Genomic DNA, 18,318 nt, shown 5'->3' with positions numbered 1-18,318 from the left:
CATCATGTTTGATATTTTTCGAGTCGCGTCGGCTTCATTCGAGAAACTGAACATGTTATAGCGTTTTGCCGACTGGCAGTGTGAGGCTGTTCACGAATAAAACTATACTCAAGTCTAATCAATTTAAAAAGTCACGGGAAAGTAATTTCACATGTGACCTTAACGAACACTGCTCGTTATCTTAAAACAGTGGTTGTGTGCGCCTTTCAGTCGTTAGATGTGCGGGTGTCACTAGTGTTATGGCTATGGGATCTTCACGACTATCGAAAACTGCGGTACTCGAATTGAGTGGGCCGTGAGCAATCCGGCAGTATATATAGTTTTATATTTCGATCAGGTTTGGGTCTCAGCCAAATCACTTCATAATACGAAGTAAATATATAACGAGAAGGCAATAAGATATTATAGGCCTATATAATATATTATCGGAAATTTGCTTGTTTTTTGCTCATTTTAGTGAACACCTCCTGTCGCGTTTACTCTAGTATCAAGGTTTATTGTTTCTGTCAACGGATCTAGTGTTTTAAACAGTTTGGATTCATTATTTCCAGTGTTTTAGTCGAGTGCATTTTTCGAATTTCGACTTTTCTGACCTATCGGTCATGTTGCATTAGCCTATACCCTAGCCTACCACTTGCATTATAAGTGGTTCATTACGTTAGTCGTTTACCTGCAAGAGAAGAAGAGTAAATATGTTGGAAGCTTGCTGGGGACCGAAGAAGATATTAACCGAAGAATTGGTATAACCAACGGTGCTTTCAACACACTCTCAAGTATTTTCAAAAGCAGAAACATAAGCCGAAACATTAAGCTTAGGATTTTCGAGGCTTTATTACAGAGCATTTTCTTGTAAAATTGCGAATTGTGCGGCACAACGAAGGATCTTGATCGCAAAATTGACACATTTCAAAGGAGACTACTTCATAATATTCTCAACTTAAGATGGACCAATAACAATTGGTTATCAAACGATGAGCTCTACAATGAAACCAACCAAACACCTTGGTCATCCATAGTCCCACATAGAAGATTGAGATTTTTCGGTCATGTAGCAAGACTCCAGGAGGACGCTCCAGAAAAGGTTGCTTCCAGAGAAGCATTGAGGCAAACTGCTAAATCAGTAGGATGGCCCGTAACTACCTTGCTTGGAAAATGAAGTCGCAATTTAAGGACGTTAACATTAACAATTTCGTGGAAGTAATAAACCTTCCGCAAGATCGTGATACGTGGTAAAGGTTGATCACTGAGCATGTCGGATAGACGAGACTCAACTTACTACTACTACTACCATGGAGCTATACCTGCTTATAAGTGGAGCTATATCAGAACTCAAAGTTGCACAATAGTCCATCTCCAGTCATACCCACACCTCGTTTGAATATTTATCCAGCGGCGTTTATGACACTCCATTGACCTCGAGCTTCTTTTGACTATTAGGCTATGATAAAAGCGCTAAGTAATTTTCCCGTGCGCATGCGTATGACAATTCATTCATTCATTCATTTTAACTTGTGCATAACAGTAACAATGACAATGCGGGTTGTTAGTTACATGTCGATAATTTCAACATTTCTCGAGTTTGTTCCTTATACATGCCGTAATTTTATACCGTGATATGTAAAAGTCAAAATGGTGACACAATATAGAGCATCGGAGACGAGTTCATTAATATATGGCTGATTCAACATCATTTTTAATGAAAAATATCCATAAGGGATCAACTTAGTTTAATCAACTGCAACCTAACTTTGATTCATACTCGGGTACGGTACGTCTTAATAAAATTGCAATCAGATATTTTAAGAAAAGTAGGATTTTTGAAAACATTTGCTATTACAGCATCATAAAACAAACTGAGCTGCTGCTGATGTTTAAGATCAGGTCGAGTCGTCACCAGTGATTTTCCTTAAGCCTGAACCGTTTCACTCGGAACAAGATTGACGAACTTGGTCAAGTCACAGCATTTGGAAATGTAGTAACTCTAGTCATGGTTCCCATTACAACACCACAAAAATTATGTCACCTAACAGCAAAGTCGTAGTAGATATGAAGTAAACAAAGGGAATCTATTGCAATGGTGTTTCATTAAGCAGAAACAGGGTGTTGCTAAAGGGCAACTCCCCGGTAGAATGTAGGAATAAGTGTTTTAATCCCTTACAATAGTGTCACATTGTCTGTCATATCTCCCTTTTGGTACCCCCTCCTCAAGCGGTAAAGCATGTCTTTCATATCTTTCTTTAGGTACCCTCTCCTCAAGCGGTAAAGCATGTCTGTCATATCTCCATTTAGGTACCCCCTCCTCAAGCGGTAAAGCATGTCTGTCATATCTCCCTTTAGGTACCCCCTCCTCAAGCGGTAAAGCATGTCTGTCATATCTCCCTTTAGGTACCCCCTCCTAAAGCGGTAAAGCATGTCTGTCATATCTTTCTTTAGGTACCCCCTCCTCAAGGGGTAAAGCATGTCTGTCATATCTCCATTTAGGTACCCCCTCCTCAAGCGGTAAAGCATGTCTCTCATATCTTCTTTTAGGTACCCCTCCTCAAGCGGTAAAGCATGTCTGTCATATCTCCCTTTAGGTACCCCTCCTCAAGGGGTAAAGCATGTCTTTCATATCTGCCTTTAGGTACCCCTCCTCAAGCGGTAAAGCATGTCTGTCATATCTCCCTTAAGGTACCCCTCCTCAAGCGGTAAAGCATGTCTTTCATATCTCCCTTAAGGTACCTCTCCTCAAGCGGTAAAGCATGTCTTTCATATCTCCCTTTAGGTACCCCTCCTCAAGCGGTAAAGCATGTCTGTCATATCTCCATTTAGGTACCCCCTCCTCAAGCGGTAAAGCATGTCTGTCATATCTCCCTTTAGGTACCCCCTCCTCAAGCGGTAAAGCATGTCTGTCATATCTCCCTTTAGGTACCCCTTCCTCAAGCGGTAAAGCATGTCTTTCATATCTCAATTAAGGTACCCCCTCCTCAAGCGGTAAAGCATGTCGGTCATATATCCTTAAAGGAACCCCCTCTTCAAGCGGTAAAGCATGTCTGTCATATCTCCCTTTAAGTACCCCCTGCTCAAGCGGTAAAGCATGTCTGTCATATCTCCCTTTAGGTACCCCTTCCTCAAGCGGTAAAGCATGTCTTTCATATCTCAATTATGGTACCCCCTCCTCAAGCGGTAAAGCATGTCGGTCATATATCCTTAAAGGAACCCCCTCTTCAAGCGGTAAAGCATGTCTGTCATATCTCCCTTTACGTACCCCCTCCTCAAGCGGTAAAGCATGTCTGTCATATCTCACTTTAGGTACCCCCTCCTCAAGCGGTAAAGCATGTCGGTCATATATCCTTAAAGGAACCCCCTCCTCAAGCGGTAAAGCATGTCTCTCATATCTCCCTTTAGGTACCCCTCCTCAAGTGGTAAAGCATGTCTGTCATATCTCCCTTTAGGTACCCCTCCTCAAGCGGTAAAGCATGTTTCTCATATCTCCCTTTAGGTAAAGCATTACCATTTTTACACGTATTTATTCATGCGTGTGCAAGAGGTCAACATCCAGCCAACTTAACATAATTTTACAAATCGGTATAGAATGACCTTTATTTACGAGAAACAATCTTGATTTTTCATCAACCATAAATAATAGAAATAGATAGAGCAAACTAGAGAGAAGGGTATAAGGCAATTTTAAAGAAGCCCGAATATTCTTATTAAAAGCTGACAGACTTTTCACAAATTGAATATCCTTTTATTTTTATGAGTTCATAATAAACTTTAACCATATTTACTTCGGAGTATGGAAGTGCATAACTTTGTATTTATATGCCACCTGCACGCTGGCAACCGACTCATTTTGTTCACAGAAGCAAAACTAATGTACGTTGGTACTTTGTCGAAACAGGATCGGAATTCGCATAAGGTTTCAAACACCCGTTCTGTTTCGAGACCTAATGCTAGACAACTGAAAAATAGAACTTGAGGAGAAAATAACAGAGAAAACATAGTTAAAAAAGCTTGATATAGTCAAACCACATTCTTTACAGATGTGAACCACTGTTAAAAGCACTGTTCATGGTACTGAGAGAGCAAGATGAGTTTGGTATTTCAGATTGTGATTTCGATGGACTTTTAGGCCCAAGATCCAAGAGCTTCAATGAGGGTTGAACCACGACCCATCACACCTCAAACGTCAGCTTCGATGCTCGGAATACAAGAAAGCTAGCTTGTACTATGCAAGTCGGCAATCTCAGAAAGCATTAGATCAATTTTCAGACGTTTGGAAAAAAAAACCCGACTGAGCTCAATTTTCGACACCCACGCTTTTGGTTCGCATCCCATAGTTTGTGGACCGTCGCTTTCAAAGTATCAGATCATGTTTCTATGTCCCTGACCCAGCTTTCAAATGTCAAGTGTGGTATCATGAGGATGTGAAAATTTAACTCCAGTGAAAAAGGCTCATAATTCAACCATGAGTATAAATCGACAGTCCTGAAATGTATAATATTCATATTAGTAGAGGGCAGTGTTGTACGTATTCGCAACATTATCTATACTTTGCACAACAGAGACATGTTATGGCGACCAGAGTGGTAAGTACTATATTCCTGACTTAACTGAACCAACTTTGAAGAAGAAAAAACTTTCGCCCCTTAGACTGAGTAAGGGGAGTGTTTTGTGCAACTTAAATTGTCTGGAAAGTGTGATTTTCGGTATTTGAGACACACACGGCAAACATTTTTCTTGCTTGTGTTATTTTAGTGCTCCACTCAAATAATGTCATAGTTGTCCCTGAATATGCCGTGAAAAAGCAATCATCCCTCCTCCCCACCCACTTCCCACACACACCTACATTTGTGTAATACTTCCATATTTGTCTGTGCATGCAATTCTCAGTTTAATGTTAAGTTGCAAAGTGGGTATTAGCCTATAGAAGTATTAAATTGTTAGTGATAAGCCCAGGACATCATAGCCGTCATCCCATGTTATTCTGGCATGTGGATCTATCGTTACTAATACAGTTTAAAATAAAATGAGGTGGTAATAATTGTTGTCATTAGGCTTTAGTCATATCTCATCCGAAAGTTCATTCGGAGCCGGTCTAGTGGACTAGGCTTACTATATATCCAGGGTTCAGTGAATAACAATACAGCAGCTGAGCAGATGACACTAATAAAGTAATTAGTTCATATGTAATTGCTTCTACTATCGCTTCCTAAGAATTACCTGTGAAACTACAGTCAACTGCCACATTTGTGACGATTTTGGCACCCAAATGCGGCACACGATATCACCATTGGAGTGATTTATGTCAACTTTATCACTTTAGTTATGTCTAAGACGTAGTGTTCGTATTACGCGCCGGTACTTTCTTGTCGTACAAGCAAAGCGCCACCAGTAGGATGGGTGGCTTCAGTTTATGTCGCATGACGTCATTCTCTCTACTTCAATTTCTGTGCTTGTAACACTTATGTGGAAAGCAAGCACCACTATATTAACACTTTATGTTGAATGTATATCTCTCCTTTCAAGACGAATACCGCATGTACTTATTTCGGCTTCCTATCGAATTTTCATCCCTAACTTAACAAACAATACATGTGAGGAGAATAAACATACTGCGGTATTCTTTTATTCATTATGTTACATAGTAATTTAATACATTTAAATGAATAAGAACATTTCAGACGAGTTGCAAAATTCAATGAGATTGTTAATCCATTAATTTACCAAAAATAATTAAAATTCTTAAATAGTTGGGTCTTTTAAATTCTGTCAACGGCTTTAAAGATTTGTTTTATCACGTCAAGTTACTCTAACAATGTAAATATACGGGTTGATCCATCAAATTATAATAGAGGCGGGCTTCATGTTTTACTTTTATACCGAGCATGAGAATCGCTTTCTTCTTCTCTTATCCATTTTGCACTAGTCTGAAGTTATATCATACTATATAACAGTCTGATGCGCGTATAGTGAGCTAAGTAATTGTGTGAAATTTACCGCCTGTGCTTTTGACATTAATATGTTTATTTTCTATTTGCACATATTATGATCATTGTATTTACACTCTTGTTGAACTTAAATTCATATTCCAGTATTGAAGAGAAAAATATGCCACACTGCTAGTTGAAATCCTCATTTTAATATTTTAATTGTCTCTAACTCAAAATATGGCTGATTGAATGTAATTAAACTACTCCAGTCAGTTGGATACCATTATGTCCTTGATGTATCTGGGCAAAAGCTCTTCAAAGACGTTTGTAATCTTCTTCTTGATTTGGAAACCTGATACTAATGTTAGCTTATACAAAATGCTATGAGAATGTGTATATATGTTAATGAATCCCAGTTTGGAACCAGAAAAATTGATACATTTTCTTCTATTTTATACATTTTCTTCTATATTAAAGTAAAAAATAAATCAAATTTGCCAGTGTCCATCTATGACATCACACCTGTCTGCTCCCATTTCACTTTTGGTACAAAACAACTTCAAATATTGTTATATTGAAAACGATTGATAATATGGAATTGAATGTAAACATCAGGTGGATGTTAAATGTTTCTTTTTCATCAGCCAAAAAACAATTACTTGAAATATCATTTCCAGTGACAGGTACTTAAACACACCGTTGAACAAATGAATCCTGATTCGGCTAATAGACGAGGGATCGCAGGTGGTGTTCGGTTACGTCATACCGGCACATGAATCCTTCATTCGGCTATAGACGAGGGATCATAGGTGGTGGTCGGTGTCGTCATTACGGCACATAGATCCTTCATTCGGCAATTGACGAGGGATCACAGGTGGTGGTCGGTTACGTCATAACGGCACATGAATCCTTCATTCGGCAATTGACGAGGGATCACAGGTGGTGGTCGGTTACGTCATACCGGCACACGAATCCTTCATTCGGCTATAGACGAGGGATCACAGGTGGTGGTCGGTTATGTCATAACGGCACATGAATCCTTCATTCGGCTTTAGATGAGGGATCAGAGGTGGTGGTCGGTTACGTCATAACGGCACATGAATCCTTCATTCGGCAATTGACGAGGGATCACAGGTGGTGGTCGGTTACGTCATACCGGCACACGAATCCTTCATTCGGCTATAGACGAGGGATCACAGGTGGTGGTCGGTTATGTCATAACGGCACATGAATCCTTCATTCGGCTTTAGATGAGGGATCAGAGGTGGTGGTCGGTTACGTCATACCGGCAAATGATTACATCCTTCTTTTACAAGTTTTTTTCTCACGGGATCTTATTGAACTGAGACGTGAACTTTCGTTTCAAAATTCATCCTTTTCGCTTTTTTAAAACCAAAATTTGTCTTCCTCTGTCAAGACAACTAACGTAGAAGACATTGATCCATTTTTTTCCTGAAGTGTCTTCAAACAATGCGTGTATATCAACCGTATCCGAGAAACATGATGCAAGAAAATATATAATTGAAACAGTGTAGTTTATGTCGACGTGCTGTTGTTAGGTCGTTTCTGTATTTTGGTGAGTTGACACATCTGTTATACTATTTCGTCTAATCTAAGCACATGTGGGTAATTGTAAATGTAGTATTGGCCTTTCATTCTGTGATCGCGCCCTTATTCATTGCCTAGGAGCTGAAAACCTTCACGTGCCCTGAAGGTCATTGTAATATTTGAGATGGAAATTATCTGGTTTATTGTTTCTTTAACGAAAACGTTGTTACAAATGATGATAACTGCCAACTGTAAGCAGCGACATATATTCTAGCAGAAACTCAGAAATGCAACCAAGTTTTCAACGTTGATGTCTGATCAAGGTCGATGATCAATAAATTGGTCTATCACCAGTTTATAATTCTTGTCACTTATAACTGCTACAATAGTAGGGTCTAGTAATAGTATTTGTCAGAAACACGTATCTTTCAAAACTATGAACATAGTTGTTATTCTTTCTCTATATCAACTACCTGAGCTAACAATAGATTAGAGGCGGGCTGACTGGGGGGGGGGGGATAAACCCTTCTACTGGCTCATTGGTCCAACCAGAACTGGGGGGATGAACCCTTCTACTGGTTCATTTGACTGGGGGGGAAACCCTTCTACTGGCTCATTGGTCCAACCGGAACTGGGGGGGGATGAACCCTACTACTGGCTCATTGGTACAACCGGAACTGGGGGTGATAAACCCTTCTATTGGCTCATTGGTCCAACCGGAACTGGGGGATAAACCCTTCTACTGGCTCGTTTGACTGGGGGGGGGGATAAACTCTTCTACTGGCTCATTTGACTGGGAGGATGAACCCTTCTACTGGCTCATTTGACTGGGGGTAAACCCTTCTACTGGCTCATTTGACTGGGGGATAAACCCTTCTACTGGCTCATTTGACTGGGGGGTAAACCCTTCTACTGGCTCATTTGACTGGGGGGGGGGGGGTAAACCCTTCTACTGGCTCATTGGTCCAACCGGAACTGGGGGGTAAACCCTTCTACTGGCTCATTTGACTGGGGGGGGGGGGGTAAACTCTTCTACTGGCTCATATGACTGGGGGATAAACCCTTCTACTGGCTCATTTGACTGGGGGTAAACCCTTCTACTGGCTCATTTGACTGGGGGATAAACCCTTCTACTGGCTCATTTGACTGGGGGTAAACCCTTCTACTGGCTCATTTGACTGGGGGGATAAACCCTTCTACTGGCTCATATGACTGGGGGTAAACCCTTCTACTGGCTCATTTGACTGGGGGGATAAACCCTTCTACTGGCTCATATGACTGGGGGATAAACCCTTCTACTGGCTCATTTGACTGGGGATAAACCCTTCTACTGGCTCATTTGACTGGGGGATAAACCCTTCTACTGGCTCATTTGACTGGGGGGGGGGGGTAAACCCTTCTACTGGCTCATTTGACTGGGGGATAAACCCTTCTACTGGCTCATTGGTCCAACCGGAACTGGGGGGTAAACCCTTCTACTGGCTCATTTGACTGGGGGGGGGTAAACCCTTCTACTGGCTCATTTGACTGGAGGATAAACCCTTCTACTGGCTCATTTGACTGGGGGATAAACCCTTCTACTGGCTCATATGACTGGGGGATAAACCCTTCTACTGGCTCATTTGACTGGGGAATAAACCCTTCTACTGGCTCATTGGTCCAACCGGCGGAACCTTTGGCCTTGGAGCAAGCGCGGCGTATAAATGATGAAGACACTATAGCACCTAATCGCAATGGAGATGAAATCGGCGCCCTCTGTATTTTAATCTCGCGGGGCCTTCTCTGACCCAGAAGTGCACCGGTTTGCAGACGATAATCTGGTAGTCCAATACTCCCCGTCCGTGATATCCAAGGGTTCAGTTGAGAGCGATTTGGGCCACATATGCATGGTATTGGTATAAGCAAGAACTAAGTAACTAACTGCTTCTGGGTGTTTTAAGGCTACTACTATATTTCCTAATATGTGAAACTGATTATATTTCATGCAAACCAAGAGGATATACATTCGATACACAAACGTAGTAAAAGCAGCCCGGTGCGCACAACAATTGCAATGACTTCCTGCTGTGCGTGTGGAAGCCCACTAAACAATATTTTTACTTAAAATATTTATTTTTTAAATTAGACCCAAATGCTAAATTATGCCGATGGAGGCGGGAAGGGGGTGGGGAGGCATGGGATTCCTAATCCTCCAAATTCGTCTAAAGTTCTCCATATACATGAACATTATATTTCCAACCACGGTAGTATACAGCTTCATACTTAAACGTGTCTTCATTCTCCTAAATGGCATTGACCGACTGCGACATACTCCCAATAATCGAGTTATGCGTGTTCCGTTTCCAAACACATCACGAGCTGTCGAATTCATGAAAATGATCATTCATCCATGTGATTGGACTTGAACTGTGATTGGACTTTATTTTTTTAGATAAAGCTGACCAAGTTCATTTAGCGATTTCATACAGTTTAACTTTTTTTTTCTTATAACACAAAGTTGATTTTTTTTTTTACAAAATTGGAGACGAATTTTATGCAATTGAGTCCTTGAAGAAAAAATGGCATTATCTCGTCTCATTTTTATTTTTTCTATGTTATTACTTCCTTACAAACATGGATATAAGTAAACTTGGCAAATCCTTTTATAATTGGTCACGACTAATCTTCCTATAGGTATGCAAAATACGTGTCAAAAATGTCTACCCTTCTTCTGCATGGACATGACTTGAAGGCAAATTGTGTTTCCAAGTTTCCGGTTGCCAATAGTGAAAATAATTGTCTGTCCACTGTTTTTCCTTTGTTTGAGAATAACCATATAGAAAATATTTTTTTCGATATACATACACACATACACACACACGTACATACATGTTTTACCACCTCCCCTCGGTTACTACGCCTCAGAGACACTGAACTTCCTACACCTTTGAAATATTTATGACCTCAATTTTGCTTCCATGTTGCGATGGCAATCCCTTCAGGTAAGTTGCCTTTATCTCCATAAATGTTCTCCCTTCCCAATCGATATGCTACAGCGTCACATAGTTAAAGTTTCAGACACTTCTTGCAACAAGTTTCCAGACATCTCTAACAGCTCTTATTAACAGGTTCACACCTCCAAATGTTTGTGGTTTATTATTCATGCCGGGAAAAGTCTTACACCAGAAGTTTGAGATGACTATATAATTCCATAATTCGCAGTTTTATCACCATTAAAGGGTTCCAAAGTGATCATTTTTCGTTTCATCCCATTAAGTGTTTATAAAGACTGAATAACTGTCAGACTGTCAACAACTACCGAAGAAAAGGGAAAAAATTGAGTATATTTAAACTAAAAAAATGCAGTGAAGACTAAAAAACTATAGATATGTCAGCCGCTAAGCATCTGCTAATGATAATAAACAAAAATAATACACTTCAACAATTAAAAATGGAAAAAAAATAATAATCCATTTTTTTTTCATTGATTCGACACGAATCTATGCTAAATTTCATAGTTTGTTGTTCATTTGCTGCCACGGTTAACTTTATTATTTAAAATAATGAGTGAGAAAAAAAGAAGAAGAATGCATTATGATAAACTAAGTGACTTTCTTTCGCATTCGATTAAATGACAAATTTCTGAGAATCGATAATACCCATTAATAACTTCATGTGGGGCTAAAATGTTTTAGAAAAATAAAGTAGTTTGATAAATTGTAATTTCATTATGAAAAACACTTGCTTTGGTAAATTATCACAATTTTTCAACCAAACTAGATCAGTTGCTTATAGGTAAGATTTTGTTTCGTTGAGTTGATGATATTCGATACCAAAATTCCAATGCAAATGTACGGGATATATCATTAGCTTGACTTGTCACGTCGAATTTAAAAACAAACAATAAAGAGGTGCAGAACCAGAGGGTTCCCAGTGACATAATAATCCTCGGGGCCAATATGACTCTGGACCCCTCTGTTTACGATGCTGATACGAGGCCTTACTGACTCTGGACCCATCTGTTTACGATGCTGATACGGGGTCTCACTGACTCTGGAACCCTCTGTTTACGATGCTGATACGAGGCCTTACTGACTCTGGACCCATCTGTTTACGATGCTGATACGGGGCCTTACTGACTCTGGACCCCTCTGTTTACGATGCTGATACGGGGCCTTACTGACTCTGGACCCCTCTGTTTACGATGCTGATACGAGGCCTTACTGACTCTGGACCCATCGGTTTACGATGCTGATACGGGGCCTTACTGACTCTGGACCCCTCTGTTTACGATGCTGATACGGGACCTTCGGACTCTGGACCCCTCTGTTTACGATGCTGATACGGGGCCTTACTGACTCTGGACCCCTCTGTTTACGATGCTGATACGGGGCCTTTCTGACTCTGGACCCCTCTGTTTACGATGCTGATACGGGGCCTTATGACTCTGGACCCCTCTGTTTACGATGCTGATACGGGGTCTTACTGACTCTGGACCCCTCTGTTAACGATGCTGATACGGGGCCTTATGACTCTCGACCCCTCTGTTGACGATGCTGATACGGGGCCTTACTGACTCTGGACCCATCTGTTGACGATGCTGATACGGGGTCTTACTGACTCTGGACCCCTCTGTTTACGATACTGATACGGGGCCTTACTGACTCTGGACCCCTCTGTTTACGATGCTGATACGGGTCTCACTGACTCTGGACCCCTCTGTTTACGATACTGATACGGGTCCTTACTGACTCTGGACCCCTTTGTTTACGATGCTGATACGGGGCCTCACTGACTCTGGACCCCTCTGTTTACGATGCTGATACGGGGCCTCACTGACTCTGGACCCCTCTGTTTACGATGCTGATACGGGGCCTTACTGACTCTGGACCCCTCTGTTTAAGATGCTGATACGGGCATTTTCCGTTGACGCTTCTTTCAAAAACATTCATGAATTTAAGAAACACGTAAAAATTGTCTGTCATCAAAGCTGCTTTTTGCTGATTGCTATTTAGTCTTCCTTGTGTTGTTTTTGCGGCCTTAACTCCTATTTTATATTAAGTTTTAGAATAACAAAATGTATTTATAAAGCGAAACGATGCCATAAAACATGATCAAAGGTGCTATTACAAGAAACAATAAAAAAAAAACACTATATAATACAAACAAGAAGAAACCAATAAAACTGAAAATCAAACCTAGCCAGTAAAAATTCAATACTTAAAATACAAAAATGTCAAAGACAGGGGCTGGTAACCAACACATAAATAATAAGACAGATAACTAAATTGGTGAAAAACAATAAGAATAAACTGGCAAAACAACACTTAAAATCCATAACTGTGTTTAAAAAGAGGCATGTCTTCAAGGGTCTGTTAAAATGTTTCAAAGGAAGAGCTTAGGCAAACATTTCTGGGTATTTATGAAATAAAAAAAAGATGGACTTTTTCAATAATTGTTTGTTCCTTCCTCCTACACAACCCACCCTCACAATGTCTCAAGTCGTTTCTTATCAATTCTAAGTGAATTTCGTTTAAAAAAAAAGAACTAAAAAAAACTTGCGTGTGGCAGTTAATGAACTGTATTGGTAGAAAATTCTGGTATTTTATAATATTAAAAGTTTGCCAAAATTAGGGTATTTATACAAAAAGATTGAACTTTTGAATAATTGTTTGTTCCTTCCTCCTACACAACCCACCCTCGCAATTGCTCAATTCGTGTCTTACCAATTCTACGTGAACTTAAAAATGGGTGTGGCTTATGAAGTGTATTGCTAGGAGATTTAAGTATTTTATAATATCGAAAATATGTCAGAATTAACCCAAAATATGCTTTAAGCGTATGCAAATGTATAAGCAATAAGGGCAAACGTGTAGCCAATTTATAACGTTTCAACAGTTAAATTGGCTAAAACGTGAAAATTTCTTGGGTGACTAAAGTGTCGTAATTTTGACGATTATTGCTCTCGTTGCTATAGTTCATTGTTGGCACACAACATAGCCAATCTTTCAAAGCACCGCCCGTCATTTTTTTTATGTATGTTATGTATGTATGTTATGCGTGGATGTATGCGTGTATATGTATGTGTTCGTGGATGTATGTGTGTATTTATGTTTCTCTGAGGCTTAGTAAGCGAGTGGAGGTGGTAAAGGGGTAAGGGGTTATTAACCCCACTATAGTTTGCTACCAATTAAGAAGAAAACGGAGATGAACGGAGATCAATTTCAGAGTCAATCTTGTTTCTTACTTGTTTTTTATATTGAATTTGAAAATTGCTACAAACAAAACATGGATATCTGAAAATTCTGCAGTTTCCCGTAGCTTCTACAGACCCTGGGGCCCACCTTGGCGGCCCCGTCCCACAGTTACCCCTGTGTATGTGTATGTACGACATACTAAAATAAAAAAGAAATAGTTCACTTGGTGATGCAACTGCAGGCTAGAATCACCCCTCTCCTCTAATCCCCTTCCTCGCTCCTTCTCTCCCACTTCCTCATATTTACAACTGATCAACAGTAGCATTTAGCCACTCTGTTCATTTAATTCGATATAGTTATATATCACCGTATCATGACGACATCTCTCCCACGCAGGGGCGGCAATCCGATTTGAAACGTGGGGGGGGGGGGGGCGTAATCGATTCGAGTATTCCGGCCGTAAGTACTATCAGAGCCGTATATAGAGACTATATACGGCTCTGAGTACTCTCTATATACGGCTCTGAGTACTATCTAAGCGGAGCGCCACCATCGGTTGGCGCGCAGCGTACCAAGAAAATTTCAGATTTCAATACCTGCCAGATCGCTGGAGATGGCACTTGCCAGGTTGGATACCAGCCATCTAGTTGCGTGATTTCGGGAGAAAATTACAAATTCGTCACTCAGGAAATCTGCAAAAAAGTTCATGCGACCTTCATTTTTGGTGGATTTTTTCTTTTATTAGTGACTCCAATTGACATGAACATTAGAACCCAGTGCAAGTTGACAAATGATGCGGCGAACTGGAACCCCAGCCCCATTTTGCCCTATGTTTCAGGATAGAAAACCCCTCATTGTTCGCACCCATGACAACTAACAATCTGTGAATAAATTTACTTCGAAATAGGCACATTTTATTGCACCAAGTCGGTCAAGGAATGACCCCAGGGCCTCAGATATAGGCCTATAGCAGGGGTGGGCAACCTTTTAGAATGAATGGGCCAAATTTTAGGAGTGAAAGATTGACAGGGCCGCACCTAACCAACGACCTGCTGTTGATTTCAAACCTTTGACTCCGAGAACGTTCAAGCAATAGGTGTGTGTACTAATCTGTATTCACAAAAACATAATATCAATACAGTCCAGTTGATAATGAATGATGATAATAGACCTACCTGACAGCATCATTAGTGCAGATAAATTCTAAGCAGCTAGTTCGTTTTTTGTGATGATGTAAAATAGATTGATTTTATTCTTTTTCTTGAGACATCTCACGGGCCGCAAAAAAAATCACTGGCGGGCCGCATGTGGCCCGCGGGCAGTAGGTTGCCCACCCCTGGCCTATAGGAACGATGTCCCAAAATGTCCCCGGATATATAGGCGAAGGAAGCTATCCGCCGCGACTGCATGTGAGTTTCTCGACTTGCCGTCCTGGGAGTCATACCACAAAATAGTGCATATCCTCATACCCCATTTTTAATAATTTAAATAACTAACTAATTAGGCACAGCCCAGATCCGAGTTCGTATAGTGAGCTTAGCGCAAATTTGGCCAAAAGTCGTCATACGCCAGCATGTTAAACCACCAATGACTTTTAATGCCACCCGTGACACACTTCCAATGGGACTGTGTCAGTTTAAATGTTTTGCTAGGTCTACGAGAATACATTTCTATGAAATTTGAAACAAAGATGGCAAGACAAACCACTTTAATTATGTTTTCAGGACCTCACACATGCGCATGTATCGTCAGACTCAGTAGAATAGGTCTCATGTGAGTGGTGGCTAAAGTGATCAAGGCATTAAAATAAATCAGTGGTTGTTCGTTGGAGTCCTCACGCAAGTTACTTCGGTTGTTATGTGGATCTGCATCTGGTAATCGGGTGAATTCTGGTCGGAACGTACTATCCAACCACCGTGTACCCAGGGACGTAACTAAGGCCTGATAATTTGGGGGGGGGGGTGTAGTGGCTTAAAATCCAAGTGGATGGGTTTTGAAGCCAGAAAATTCCGACTGCTGCTTTGTACCCTCCCCCCCCACCACCCTCGCGCTACTCGTCAACGATACGGCAAGTGTCAGTCAGACACCCAATCTTTCGCGACTGAACTTTTGTTCCGAACTTTTTGCGATACATTTGTACCCACTGGCACTCATTTCACAAACTTATTAGCCCCCCCCCCCACCCCAACCAAATATTTTTGTGACGATTCGGGCAATATGCTGATAATTTGCAAGGTGTTTTTCAGTGGATAAACTGATACTATTATTACCATTAATATTGTAACGACTTCCCCAATAATTCTAACCAATATGGTAAGGTAATAAGACGGAAAATGATTGTAAGTTATTTGCATGCGATGTAAAAACCGATGCATGCCTATATGATATGCACATAAACATGTGGAACGCGCGCGAAAAATTTTGGTTATATTTTTCGGGCAAGTCGTTACAACCCCCCCCCCCCCCCCCCTTAAATCAGATTGGGCTCCTACGCCTATGAATGTAGTTCTATTAGGCATTTCTTTTTGGAGTATTCAAAATCATACGAAGTTTTGTACGGTGGATTATAAGAATCACGAGATACAATTTCTCAAAGTGGCAAGGAAAACGTGGTAAATATGACAGATTAAAGGTCAATTTTGACCAAAATTTTTCTAAGTTTTAGGTCATGCACAATCACAGGAATAGATAAATAGGCCTAAATAAACTAGAGTGCAACAGTCGGAAATTCCGACTGTCGCACTCCAATTTTCCAACTATCGTCAGTTTTACCAAGTTTGGGGGTGAGACACCCCCACACTCCCCCCTCTAGCGACGTCCCTGTGTGTTGTACCCAGTGTTCTCACTGTGGAGTAAACTCCGGTATCACTCAACAACAAGGTAACATGGGATGCGCTGCCACGGAATATGCTCCCTATTTCCGACTGTCGCACTCCAATTTTCCAACTATCGTCACTTTTACCAAGTTTGAGGGTGAGACACCCCCACACTCCCCCTCTAGCGACGTCCCTGTGTGTTGTACCCAGTGTTCTCACTGTGGAGTAAACTCCGGTATCACTCAACAACAAGGTAACATGGGATGCGCTGCCACGGAATATGCTCCCTATTTCATTTCCCCAATATAAGGGAATGGGCACCGTCTTTGAAACACCATCTACAACTAAACAACAACTATGTACAAGCTTTGGCTGTAGCTATGAATTGCTGTCCCTTATGATAATGACGGAGCGCACTAGTATTCTACTGGAATCGCCCGAAGATGCGGCGTCTGTAATCCGAGAAACCAACGAACTTCTCTGCTAACTCCTCAGGCTTCAACTGGGCTAGACGTTCGCGGTGAATATGGCACACCATCACATGGTGCAGCCTCTGTTGAGTCATAGTGCTCCGTAGCCATGTCTTCAAACGCCTCAAAGCTCTAAAAAATCTCTCGGCTTCCGTCGAACTGGCGGAGGAGACGAGGAGCAACCGCAAGAGAGCTTCGACTTCGCCAAACATAGCCTGTACCGCTGGATTCATCGACTTGAATATTTGTCTATGCCCTTCAACCGACGACGAATGGAACTGGCCTCGATAGAAAGGCAGACTAAGCTTAAGATTGTCGGAGAGTACAGGGTACCAACTCACGAGATCTGGGTGGAATTCTACATTCAGCAACATTGAGTGATATTCGATGATATGAATCCTGAGATGTGTAAGCCCTAACCAAATAGGGCCACGACACTACTCTTTTTCCAAATGTGTGGGAGACATTTGATAGTGTGTCCCCCACCCATCGAAATGTGGGGGGGGGCGTGATTGACGCACATGCTCCCGCGTATACACGAGGTAAATCTCTTCCAGTCTGCATCCTCTATATAATGCCAAGCAAAGCTTTGCAACTCACATGAAAACACCTTTGCAAACGGAAGAAAAATACTCATAATTTTTTATAATTTTTTTTTCACACAGGGGAAGGAGTGCCCTTTTCCAATAATACTTTTTGTCAACATTATAATTGCCATGTTAACTATACTTTAGATCAAACTTTGATGATTCCTACGAGTAACCTTGGACTACGTTTCTGATAAAACAATCCATACGCAACGCTGTTTCGTGACGTGTGAAATTTGAAGGGTTTTGGTTGTTGCTTCAATGAACTGGGACTCATATATATATGCAAATGTGCAAATGCATTGTATGCTAAACTCAACACTACATTTAAGGCCCTCATTATAATATTAACTATGTAGTCAAATTTCTGTCTTGCTACAAGCCCTTCGAGAATTACAAATCGTATTTCCTTATGTAAAGTACACGATGTACAGTTAATCTTGAAGAAAAAAAATCATCAGATGCTCACAGTATAAAAATGTGTTGATTCATTTAGCGAGAGTAGACATATATTATGTAAAGCAGTGATCTGATTGCAATCCTGGAATGACAAAGGCAGATTTCTTTTCTTTGACATAAATTTTTAGATTACCAAACTTGGATTCAAGTACAACTGTATATGCCATGTGAGTACTTAGTATGAGTACGAATTCGAGTACAAGCAGTAACGTACGGGGTCGGGGAAACGAGAAAAACTCTCCTAATATCTCCCAATATTGTCGTTTACCTCTTTTTCTGTGCTATACAGTACGTACAAACATACTCAGAAAATACACTGTACTGTAGCAGTACATTACATATACTGT

The sequence above is a fragment of the Apostichopus japonicus genome, chromosome 5, assembly GCF_037975245.1.
Source record: "Apostichopus japonicus isolate 1M-3 chromosome 5, ASM3797524v1, whole genome shotgun sequence".
Lineage (NCBI taxonomy): Eukaryota > Metazoa > Echinodermata > Holothuroidea > Aspidochirotida > Stichopodidae > Apostichopus > Apostichopus japonicus.
The sequence above is the reverse complement of the archived record's forward strand: the minus strand, read 5'-3'. Positions refer to the sequence as shown.